The 12,470-nt window shown below is 40.3% G+C and overlaps 1 protein-coding gene across 4 annotated transcripts in view; it reads right to left on the reverse strand.

Annotated features, from left to right (window-relative positions):
• PRKG1 (protein kinase cGMP-dependent 1) overlaps nt 1-12,470 on the reverse strand; it is a 652,365-nt gene that overhangs the window by 139,748 nt on the left and 500,147 nt on the right. The gene's annotated exons all lie outside the window — the stretch shown is intronic.

Consider the following 12,470-nt stretch of genomic DNA (forward strand, 5'->3'; position numbering starts at 1 on the left):
TACACTAAATACATCAACAACAAACCAGACCCAACCCCCAGGGTAATGGGAGAGCTAGGTGCTGCTCCTTATATACTACACCCAAATGCTGACACACCTTAATTAGTACTACTCAGCAGCACCTGCTATGTTTCACAGCTGTAAAGCTGGGTCTCGTTATTTTGCTCTGGCCCCTTAAAGACATAAACATCGGGTGGAACAATGATGAACCTTTACATTTAAAGAAACCATTCAACATTTGTGTATTGCTATTTGACCCTGCTGGGTGACATTTTAATGCCCAGAATCCTTTGAAACAATATTAACAAACAATCATGATGGTGAGCTGAAAACCATTTTTCTATTTAATGGAAAATAATTGTTTGAACAAAATGTTTATAATATCAACCTTTTCGACTAAAGGTTAGAGGCTGTTTTTTTGTTTTTTTAGGATACATTTTATTAAGTTGTTAAATGTCATGTTCAAAAGAATATACAGAACAAATGAAAGAGAAATGTCCCAATCCAAACACCTATAAGTCACAACAATGAATCTTCTACCCCTCGTGTTAAATTCAGAGCATTCTTCGCAAAGCATATAACTCAACAGGTGGTGAAATCTAAAACTGAACAATCATTCCTAGTATGAAATAAAATATTAGTGCCAAGTTCTTTTTACATAAAGGTATATTATTTTAAAAGCTATATGCTGCCTTATAGGTCCAGGCAAGACAATGAACAAAATAAATGCATAACAACACAATGCAGTATTATAATAAAACTTTAAAATTAATATGTGTCAGAAGGCAGTACATGAAAACCAACCAGTATGAAAGCCATTTCCAGAGGCATTGCAATAAAGCGTCAATAAAACAGCAGCATGACAATAAAACATACATTAAGAGACATGCATAACTGGTTGGTTTTCAAAGCATTTTGAAATACTGCAAATGAGGGGTCCAAGCACACCTCTTAGGTGGGGTTGGATTACACAAGGCAGGGATCACTACTGAGATGACACAGTCCCTACAGCCCACCAGTCTAACTCAAGACCAGTAAGTAAAGTACGGCCTCCAATGCCAAGCTTAAAGCATGGGCAGGTTTGTGTGGCATAGGCTGTTCTTTAAACAAGTTGGGCCCAAACTAGGGTTTTAAAGGTCAAGTCCAGCACTTTAAACGTATCAATAAAATATGTTGTCTGGCCTCAACAGTCACACCAGTGGCCACATGTGGTACCAGCCGGTTTCCAGATCATCTTCAAAGGCAGCCCTATGTACAGTGCATTAAAATTTTAGTTAACTAGACTGCAGTCTAATGCTAGTTAACCCCTGTTCTCTTCACACGCTTTAGCTGACTTATTACTGGTTTCAACCTACGGTATATTTTTGTAGGCTACTTTGAAAATGTTCCTTTAAAGTGGGTCAGAAATTCATCATCCTCAGCATTAGAATTTATATACCGCCCTATACTCAGAGGTCTCAGAAATCATTTTAATGTAATCATTTAACGAATAAGTTGTCTGAAATATCTGCCAGGGGCAACAAAAGACAAATGCATAAAAGCAGCTGGTGTCGAGGTGAGCACTGACATCTGGATTGAGGCAGAAGGTTGTGGTGTGTATGTAGATACAATATTAATTATTTCTTAATTGAAATAATTTGTTATTAAATCTGATTTTGCATCACAAGTCCATAATATCACAGAACTAGATTCAGCTTAGCAATGTATTTATACCGCAGAAGGTTAAACAGGAAGAAATTTGCTTTTAATGCAGCGATATATATATATATATATATATATATATATATATATATAGGCTTTTGAAAAAGATAGATATTCTTATTGATTATTTTTAAAAACCAAGGCAGAATGGGGTTCTCTAAAACATTTTACCCTCTATGTTTAATCTTCAGCATTGCTTCACAATATGAATTAGGTCACAAAGAGTAATAATCTATTTTCACTGGGACAGAAAGATGCGGCCAATATGAGGCGAGATCTTCAGGGCTGCTATATTTTATACAAAAAGATAAAACTGCACACGTTTCTAAGAGCAGCCAGGGTCAACTAATAAATCAGAGTGATAGGGCAAAGTGCCGTAGCAGAGCACTACATAAAGCTTTCTAATCTAAGATATAAATCCAAGATGAAATGTTGTCATCCAGCAAGAGAGACAGACACAGCACTGGGGCAGTGTGGCTTGAAACATAGCAGAGGGCAGCACTGGAACATGCTGATTTCAGTACTGAGTGAGATTGCTCAGCGGTTCTTGCAGAATTGAGCCCACATGGCAAGATGAGGATAAATCATATGGCAAAGCAAAAAAAAAAAAGTGACATAAAAACTAATGGCTATGCCCATCTCTGAATATCAGTTATTAGTGGGGAATGAGTGCCATTTCAGAAGTTTAATTTTCAGTGTATGTTGAAAGCATAGTATCTGAGGGATAGAAGCATGTTTTAAAAAATGATATATACAGTGGTTCCTCAGGTTACAGATGCTTCAGGTTACAGACTCCACTAACCCAGAAATAGTGCTTCAGGTTAAGAACTCTGCTTCAGGATGAGAACAGAAATTGTGCTCCGGCGGCACAGCAGCAGCAGGAGGACCCCATTACCTAAGGTGGTGCTTCAGATTAAGAACAGTTTCAGGTTAAGAACGGACCTCCAGAACGAATTAAGTACTTAACCCGAGGTACCACTGTACATATTTCTGTGGGTCTCTCTCTCTCTCCCTTGTGTATACATACATAATATGTGTAAGTGGTTCTAGTGATGTTCAGCACTGTGTTCCCTTGTCTGTGAATCGAGTACAGTACAGGCAACCCCCGATTGCACTCTGGGCTATTGCGTGTGATGGCAGAGCATGCATAAGCCCATGCCACCCTGTTATGGCCCCTTTCTGGCCACTTCCGGGTCACAGTGATATGCACATAAATCAGTTGTTGCCCAAACATTGATATGAACTAATTACATTGGCTGTAATAGGATGAATTTTCACTCTTGCCTTGAGGGTTTCACAGTAGCCTGGGTTCTGTTAAGGCAGAACTTTAACATTAGTGTGTGTCGCGGCACATTAGTGTGTTGGCTGCAGCGTGTAGGTCTGTCGCACCTAGTTCAACCTCCAGTCTGCCAGCAAAACTGAATCACTGTGCTGCAAAATGATGCATGTCTAAAAAGTGTGTCACCCACACGGAAAGTTTGGAAAGCTCTGTATTAAGGGGTCAATGTTGCTGGCTGTGGGAGCAAAGGAAGGAAAGGAGAAGTGCGCCGAGATAATCTTCCATTATGTTGATGATATATGCCTTAACCAGTGCTGCGCGTTACTACAGACGGTAATGGCAAGCAACAACAGCTATTCTTGTGTATCTTGGGCCAAAATAAAATGGTTTAATTTTACCTTTCCCTTGTATCATCTGATACTCAAAAGTATGAATAAGGTCAAAAGGCCATGGCTTCCTATTTTACTGTTTTCATCCTGTCTTTCACTTAAAAATATGTCTTAAGGAAAAGTTACATACTTGTTCAAACTTCTCTGAAGCAACACCCTAAGGCAGTATTATAACACCACACTCTTTAAATAGTAGCTCATCAGCCTTAAGTTTACACATGAATAATTCATTATTAAAACAGTCATTTTCTGCTCTTCAGTCCTTTAATTACTTGGCTGTCTGTTAGGCTCTGCTCCAATTGTTCACTCAGAACCACTCAGGATTATACCAGATGAAATAACCAGAAAAGAGCCCCGTGTTTAAAAAAATTATCACAAATGATGTCAATATATGAAATTATGATTTATTTATTTATTTATTTAGAAATCCAAAGAAATTCAAGTTTTTTATTTGTAAGAATAAGCTTATAACAATTTATAATATATATATATGAAATGTAACTTCTCCTTTAACAACAATTAGCACTTCTGACCAGCACCCTATCTTCCATGTACTGAAATATAGAAACTAAAAAATATTTCCCAAAGGCTGTTGGGGAAAGAAATAACAGCAAAAGGGTAAAGTATGGATTCTGACCTGCTGGGAGCCTGAAAGCCCCCGGTTCCTGCCTCTTTCCACCTGGCCTAGGGCAGGGCCTGACAGGCTTCATAAGAACTGCTGCTGCTCCTGCCCAGCAAGGACTGGGGTATTTTGGGGAAAGTTTTGTCAGGAGTTTTTGCTGTTATTTATATTAATTATAACACAGGTGGTGCTGTGGTCTAAACCACTGAGCCTTGGGCTTGCCGATCAGAAGGTCAGCGGTTCGAATCCACACAACGGGGTGAGCTCCCGTTGCTCTGTCCCAGCTCCTGCCAACCTAGCAGTTTGAAAGCACGTCAAAGTGCAAGTAGATAAATAGGTACCGCTCTGGCGGGAAGGTAAACGACATTTCCGTGCGCTGCTCTGGTTTCAGTGTTCTGTTGTGCCAGAAGCGCTTTAGTCATGCTGGCCACATGCTGGCCACATCTGCGGACAAACCCCGGCTCCCTTGGCCTTTAAAGCGAGATGAGCGCCACAACTCCAGAGTCGTCTGCAACGGGGGTCCTTTACCTTTACCTTTTTATATTAATTTTTTTGTTTCTTTATTTTTATGTGGAAATTGTTCAGTTTGGTTATGTAGTTTTGATGTTATTTATGTATTTTTATGACTACTTTGCTATGTTTGTAATTATGTAAATCTTTTCATATTGTAAGCCGCCTTCAGCATTGTTTTAACTGTGGAAAGGCGGCATACAAATAAAATGATGATGATGTCAAAAAATAAAAACAAAAATATTAAAAATCCATCTCATAACATAAAACCAAGGACAGGATGAAACTAGCATTGAGGTAGGAGAGACAAACTTAAAATTAAAAGCTAGGGGGGGGAATTCTAAATTCTGAAGAACTGGCCTGAAGTGTAAATGAGAGGAAAGTAACTAAACTGCTCAACCTGAAAACACATTTTTGCAAGAATTTTCACACACCCCCACACACATTATACAGAGGGTAAATGATACAGCTAATTAGTATTATTTTTTATATGCAGACCACTAGAGGAAGTGCATGACTGATGCACCACCCATTCTTTACTGCTCTCCTGCAGTGAGTAAAATCCATCACTAATTATAGAAAAGGTGAATGAATGCTGAGGAAAGCACCATGTTCTGAGTTACAGCATTTCAGTGTTCATCAATATAATATTTATGAGATGGCTGTGCATACATGGCCTAATTGAATTTCAGAAAAGTTAAAGCAGTTTTAAATCCCTTCTGAACAATTTTGCAGAGCTAACACCCTAATTTATAAAACCACCAGCAGATGATCACAAGGTACATTTTAATCTGCTTTATATGCTTGCAATTCAATGTTTTCTGGATTTCAACACACTTTTTTATTTGCTTAAAACAAAGATGGTGTGTCATCGCTGGGTCAATCCTTTCGTTTCTATCACAACTACATAACAAAACACCAACACAACTTTTTAAAATGAAGATACATTCCTAGGGGTTGACAAATACCAAGATGGAAATTATGTAAATCCTTTACTTCTTTAGCTTCACACATTGGCTTAGATTCATACATTTGTAAAATGGGCATGGGCCACTATAGAACAGGGTCAGTGCCAAACTGGAGACCCAACAAGAGAAAAATGATATGACACTATGTATGATCTAGTTGAGATTCCCGCAGAGGGTTGTGTTACAGTTAGATGATCCTTGGGGGTCTCTTTCAACTCCATGATTCTATGAATCCATTACCACAATGGTATGGATAGTATTGTTATTCTGGTTATAAAGAAATTACCCCAAGCACATAAGATGATAACTTTTCCTTTATTACATAACCAAAGACCATGTTTCTTGTTGTGGGTGGCGGGGATCTGCTATGACCAGTGTATTTTTCTGGGGAGTACGCAGGGGTACGCATACCCCTAAACATTTTGTGAATCTAAGTTTGGCCTCATTGAGGGGCAGTATTTCAATATGAATAGGAAAACGAGAGTACCCCTAAATTTTTTTTTAGAAAAAAGCACCTTTACTGTAATCCTGTGTACACCTACCTAATAGTAAGTACTATTAAAATCAGTGGGCTCTACTTCTGAGTAAACCTAATTAGTATTGTGCTTCACATAGTGTACAAGAATCAGAGAACTTGTGCCCCCAGTTACACCGATCAATAGTGCAATCCTATGCACAGTTTGCGTGGAAGTAAACCACACTAAACTCTAAGTAAAACCAGGCATAGGACTGCTTCAGATTTATAAGCATTGCCACATATTTCTTACCAGTGGAGATAGTGCAGTGAGGTGATTGAAGGTGGCAGGGGAGGAAACAGGAGGCTACAGAGGAGCAGGCAGCAGTGAGGGGGCAGAAGAGGGTGAGGAAAGTGGCTGACAAGTATGGATGGCGGAGAGATGCACACTCCTCATGGACACGGATCTGCCATACCCTCCCAGCTGCCCCCAGCCTGCCACCTGAGGCAGCTGACTCACAAAGCCTTATGGGTGGGCCAGCTCTGTTCTTGCAGAATGTAACAAACTTAGGGGGAGAAAGAAGTTTGCATTTCTTAGTACAAATGCTCTCTGCTGTGAGAAAATGACCTTCTAGCTGTGAAAAGTTAATGGGCAGATTTCTATATAACTATGCTATTTAATAATGTAAGAACAGCATGTGGCATCAGGACAATGGCTCATCTAGTCCAGCATCCAGTGGGCAAGCAGATGCCTGTGGGAAACTCACAGGCAGCACATGAGCACAACAGCCTCTGCCCACCTCCAGTTCATATTGCCTCTTGACCTCCGAGGAAGGGCATTTATCTACTTGTCATTTGTTATATGGTCACGTTGATAACAACAGGAAATAGAATAAAATCCCCATGAAACCCTAGCCCTAACAAAAGCATCTTACAGAATGGCAGGTGGATTGGCTCACTTGTTTATGTTTCATGGAACTATTGCTTTATGGACCTCTTTTATTCCCTTGAACATATTATTTGATTAAAGTGCACTGAGATTCTTGGTTGTCTAGGCTGAACTGTAGTAAGCTACTGTTTAGAAATCAATGTGCTTTGCTGGCACAGACTGTGCAATCTAATGTTCAGAACTAGTTTTGTTTTTGTGTTAGCTAGACTTTAGAATTTAATAATCTTCCTCTCTTCTTCCCGAAGTTTGGGACTGACTTCCCCATACCTTTTATTCTAGACTCCTTTATGCTCCCAGAGTGTTCTGTGCCACACTATTGCACTTGAATTTATCTTGAGTTTACAGATCAGTTTCTTTTTATGAGGTGTGCTATTCAATTCTGTCAGCCTCTCCACTCTCATTATTCACAGAGAGTTGAATACAAACCTGTTATGGGAGCATTGAACAATTGAGTCCTCCCCACTTCAAAAATACTTTTTAGTGACAAATACTTGAGTCTGACGAAACAAACAAACAAAAAGGGTCACTTTAACAGCTTGCTCTAAAAGCCAGTTAAACTGAAATGCTAGAATTTTGTTGATAGCATAGGGGAAACTATTTTTCTCCCATCCAATGATTCAGGGCTCACATATCCATACTTAAGACTCGCACAGAGGTACGTGTGTGCATGACTGCAGTCATGGGCTGCAATTTCATACTTTATTTATAAAAAATATTTATAAACCAACCACCTGCATAAAATATCAAGGCAGTTTAAACCAATGCATACAGATACAGGTAACCCCCAATTTGCATGGGGGTTGCTTTCCGGGTCATTGTGTGCGATAGCAGGCCATGTGTAAGTCCACCCCACCACATTATGCCCTATTCAGTGTCCAACCATGGTGCATGCATGTATGGTCATGCATGCCTTGAACACACACAAAATGGTTTTTGTCTGTACAACACATATGCACCAGATCTATGCATGCATCTTTTGCTAAATGCCAACACTGTTGCTCAAATCCAGTAAATATTGTAAATATTTAAAAGTCAGGTTTTTTACCTGGACCTCTGCTGGGTTTTTGTTGTTGTTTTTTTAATGTTATTACTATCACCTTTTTTCTATGCAAGTTAATGGGATAGAGGCTGTATCCCCCAAAATCTGTGGTTGGGGCAGAAAGTCCTATGTCTTAGCAATCACCCTTGCTGGGAAGATGACATTTCTCCCAGGACTCAACTAGACTGGTAAAGAAAAAACGATTTACCGTATATGCGTTGTATGGGCGGTATGACATGGCACTACCAGATGGTGACATGGAGTCCCATTTTTTCTCTACCTGCTTTCCCTGGTTAATTTACAATGCTTTAAACTGAAACACTTCTTTGATGTGTCTAGATCCAGCCCCAGTCTTTCCTCAGGATCCATGGTCTTCCCCCGCTCTTTCCCCCTCAATCTCTTCTCAAGTTAATGGAGAGATTTCTCTCCTCCAGTGAGAAGAACCAAAACTCAGGGGCAGGGGAGCCCACCACCACCAAAGACCTTGTGATACGAGGGCCCTTGCTAGAAAGGGGACAGTTTCTTCCACTACCATCTTCTCTGGTGATCCAGAGTCTTTTTCCACCTATACAAGTCAAGAGAGAGATCTCTTGTCTCCAGGGAAAATAGGCTATAGCCCCCCAAATTGGGGGTGGGCAAGGCACAGAAGTCCACTTCTCAGCAACAACCCTTTGGGCAACAGGGACCTTACTGGGGATAGACATTTTCCCACATCAGTCTTTCTTGGGGATCCATGTTCCTTCCCCCTCCCCCACTACCTATCTGCTATGATTCCTGTTTCACTCCCAGCTCCAAGGTGAGATCTGTTCATAAGGGAGAACCACTGCAGGCATTCTGAAGCTTGCCCCTTCTGAAGGGGTATACTACAGTTCAAATTATGTGGGGTGGGGAAAGGGGGAGTTGCAGCCATTTTTAGATTCCCTATTATAGTGAATGGGGCTGAAACCAGAGTTGTTAAAGTAAAACAAGTCAAATTGGAAAGGCCCAGAGTAACAAATCACACTGCTTCCCACAGCTACAAATACAAGCTAGATCTTGGGGCTGGTGTGCACACCATCCACACACACTGAGATGGGGGAGGGTATTATTTTTGTGTGAAAGAGCTTTCAATCATATTAGCTCTCACCTTTAATCTAAAGTTGCACTGTGCATTGGAACAGACAGAAATGTTTGCACAGAATTGTGGTCTTAAGCTATTTTAGTTCAATGATCAGTATTATTCTTATACTATATATATTTAAAATAATTCACTGATATTAAGCATGCCATAGGATGATGACTTGCAAGGCCGTCTTAAGCATACGTGGTGCTGGTGTGCAAAGATCTGCCTGGCGCCCCCCTGGTTGCCCAGAGTGGTCAACCCCCCCCCCTTTTGGGGGGGATAAGCCCAAAGTTGACCCTTTTTTTAGGGTGGGCCGGTGAGGCACACACAGCAGAGCTGGCCTGGCCGGCCATCTCAGCAACAACAGAGGAGCCCGAGGCAGTGGCGGCAGAGCAAGGCCTGGGCCAGACGCCGGGGAAGGAGCAATCAGAGCCCAGTGCAATACCGCCTGAGGCGGTGGCAACTGAGCAAAGCCAGGCACCTCGTGTTAGCAGCGTGCGCAGGAGGGCAGAGCTGGCCGGCTGACTCAGCTCCTCGCTCGCCCATAGCAGAAGAGCTGCGGCGCTCCGACGGGCTCTGCTCCGCTCAGCAGCGGCTGTCAGCTCTTCCCAATTCCCGGACTCCAAATCTCGGCCCCGGACTCTCGGCCTGGCGCCCCTGAGAGCCTGGCGCCCTGCACCCCTAGCGCCTATGGGTAACACGGCCCTGATGACTTGGTGCTTTGATAATTCACATCCATTACAGTATGCTAAATAAAATCATCATACAATTTCCAAGTTTAAAGATTTGATCTCATTACATAACAGCCTTTTTACCACCATCCTCACAACAGCATTTGCGCATAAGAATTGCCTAATGGGCAATTTCAAGTAGCTTTTTTTGCTACTGTGTATTAGCTAACAGTTTGTAAGAGAGCTGCACTGCAGCTATGCTAGATTATTCACAGTTTCATAAGGAGAAAGAGGATATTAAATTGTGCTATGAAGAAAGGAGAGATTATTCCTTGCCTCAAACAGTGCCTGTCAGCTATTCTCATTCAGTGCTTGTAAGACTACCAACCTAGATAAAATGCAGTTACTTTGAAAGATAATTTAAGTACCTTTGATTTTGATGAAACATCACAGGCAGAGAGATTTCTATCATGCATATGGAATGCTATCCATAAATAAAAACAAAACAGAAATCCAGAAAACCTTCCGAGATAAACCATATTAGATAAGGTTGAAAAAGAAAAGCTGTGCTCCTAAGCACACGTATTGGTAATAGTGCAATCCTATATATTAGCAGTGTGCAGAACCACAGAATTTGGTTCAGACCCTGCTTATGTGCTCTGCAGATCACCTGATTCAGCTTGGGGTCCTTAAAAAAAATCTAATTAAAACTCTTCTGCTTTGCTGTCTGATGGAGGCTGAAGTTCCAAAACCAGCCCTTGGTATCCTAAATGCAATCAGAGGGATGGGAATGGGATGGAGGGAAGTGCAACTGGATGTATTTGCAAAAGGAAAAGCTATTGAGAAGGCTTGCATGCACTTTTCGACTCTGCTTCCAGCCATTAGCTCCTATGTCAACAAGTTACCTACTTGACCAACTCTTCGGTTATGTAAAGAGAGAGATTTCTCTAGGGCTTTGCCATTCTCAAAGGAAGTGGAAACTGATTTGAACATTTTTTGAAGTTTCTTTTATGGCCTAATGCAATGTATGCAGAAAAAGGAAATTGCTAAAATGATATATCCATTATAGACACTTTATTTATTTATTTATTTGTTTATTTGTTTATTTAGATCATTTTGATACTGCTTAATCTATATTTTTAAAAAATTGAAAGTAGTATTTACAAGCATATAATACGCGAGCGCACAATTGTAGTTGTTTATATTCTAATGCAAGCTGGAATGGGGAAACTGAGAGCAAGGAGCAAGACAGAAATTAGGGGGAAATGGTGCGGAATAACCCAACATTGAGATTTTTTAGAATGGTTTTCATTTCTAGAGGGGAGGTGTCTGATACTTGTGTACATCTCATGTCATGCTTCTTATCGTTATTGATGGCTGATGTATTTAAAATTAGGATGCAAAATTAGGGTGGAACTATACAACACAAAGAACAAAGGGCTCCTTCACTGAATAATATTTAGTTCAGCCTGATATCATTAAGATCCGCACTAACAGCAGCCAATTATGTAGAGTAGGCAAAAGAAATGTTCATTGTAATAACATCAGGCACTAGAAAGAGAAAAACAGGTACTTGAAAAGGGGGCTATGGCTCCCAGCATCAATTTTTCTTAACATGTGGTGTGGCCTGGGAATATTTAATTATAGTGTTTGTTCTGCAGGCTCACCACTTTCCCCATATACCTTATGTTTCAAAGGAACAGTTTACATGTTATACAATTTGTAGCTCTTTCCCCAAATTACTATTTTTCCTTGCACATCAATCTCATTGTCCATGTGCTAGAATCTAGCAGCTAGATAAAAGCAGAAAAAGACAGCATATAAATATTAATGAAGGTCAGATGGTAACTGCTTTTAAAATGTCAAAACTATCCTTGTGAACATTTAAATAGTGAGTTGTTGCTCAAGAAACACAGTTTATTTTCTTGTATAAACCAAGAACATGTGAAAATACATAACAGCAAGGAGAACAGCACACAGTTTGCATGTATAGATGTCATATAATTAACGCACATAAGATGACATATTAATGGACATTAATTGTGCCTGCAGGACTTGCTAGTATGCAATTTTGCAGGTGCAAAAGTAGTAATTAGGAAGCAAATTACAAATAACATTCACAAGTTGCTTGATGTGAAATTAACATGTATTTAATACATTTTGAATGAGCGGATACAAGACTTCCCACATCCCCCAGGACTTGAGGGTCATTAAAAATGGTTCATCAAAATTCTAGCATTAGTATACCTTAATTGCATGGAATTATATGAAGCCTAGCTCATCAGAATTCCATTGAAAAGTGAGATGGGGCAGAACTGCAGAGAAGATGGAAGGCATAAGGCTACAAGAGTGATGGAGAAAAAGAAGGCACCGACTCTCCTATGGGCAGTGAAACATGTATTCATATTAAAAAGATGCATGCTAGCAGTGCAACTGCCGAAAGGCAATGTATTTTAAACCTAGTGAGCTTAATTTCAATGGAAACATTTGTTAGACCAAGTAGCATAAGTTGGTCAAAACTTCTGTAGTGCCAGACCAGTCAGAAAAGACAAGGAAGTCTGGTAGAGAGGTATCCGAGACCCTGTTTTAACATTCCTTCAGGTCTTTTATCACTTACGGTTTTCAGCCAGTCTGACATCCAGGAGCACCATGTCAGCTGTACATGCTGAACTCAACTGTACAAAAAGCTGTGGTTAACAACTGGATATGTGATTTCCCTTGAGCTGAAATCTTAATTGACTAGATATTTTACACTTTTTTTTTTTCCTCTGAGAGAGCTTGGAAAG

This window comes from Podarcis erhardii, assembly GCF_964252035.2.
Source record: "Podarcis erhardii genome assembly, chromosome: 5".
In the NCBI taxonomy this organism is placed as follows: Eukaryota; Metazoa; Chordata; class Lepidosauria; order Squamata; family Lacertidae; genus Podarcis; species Podarcis erhardii.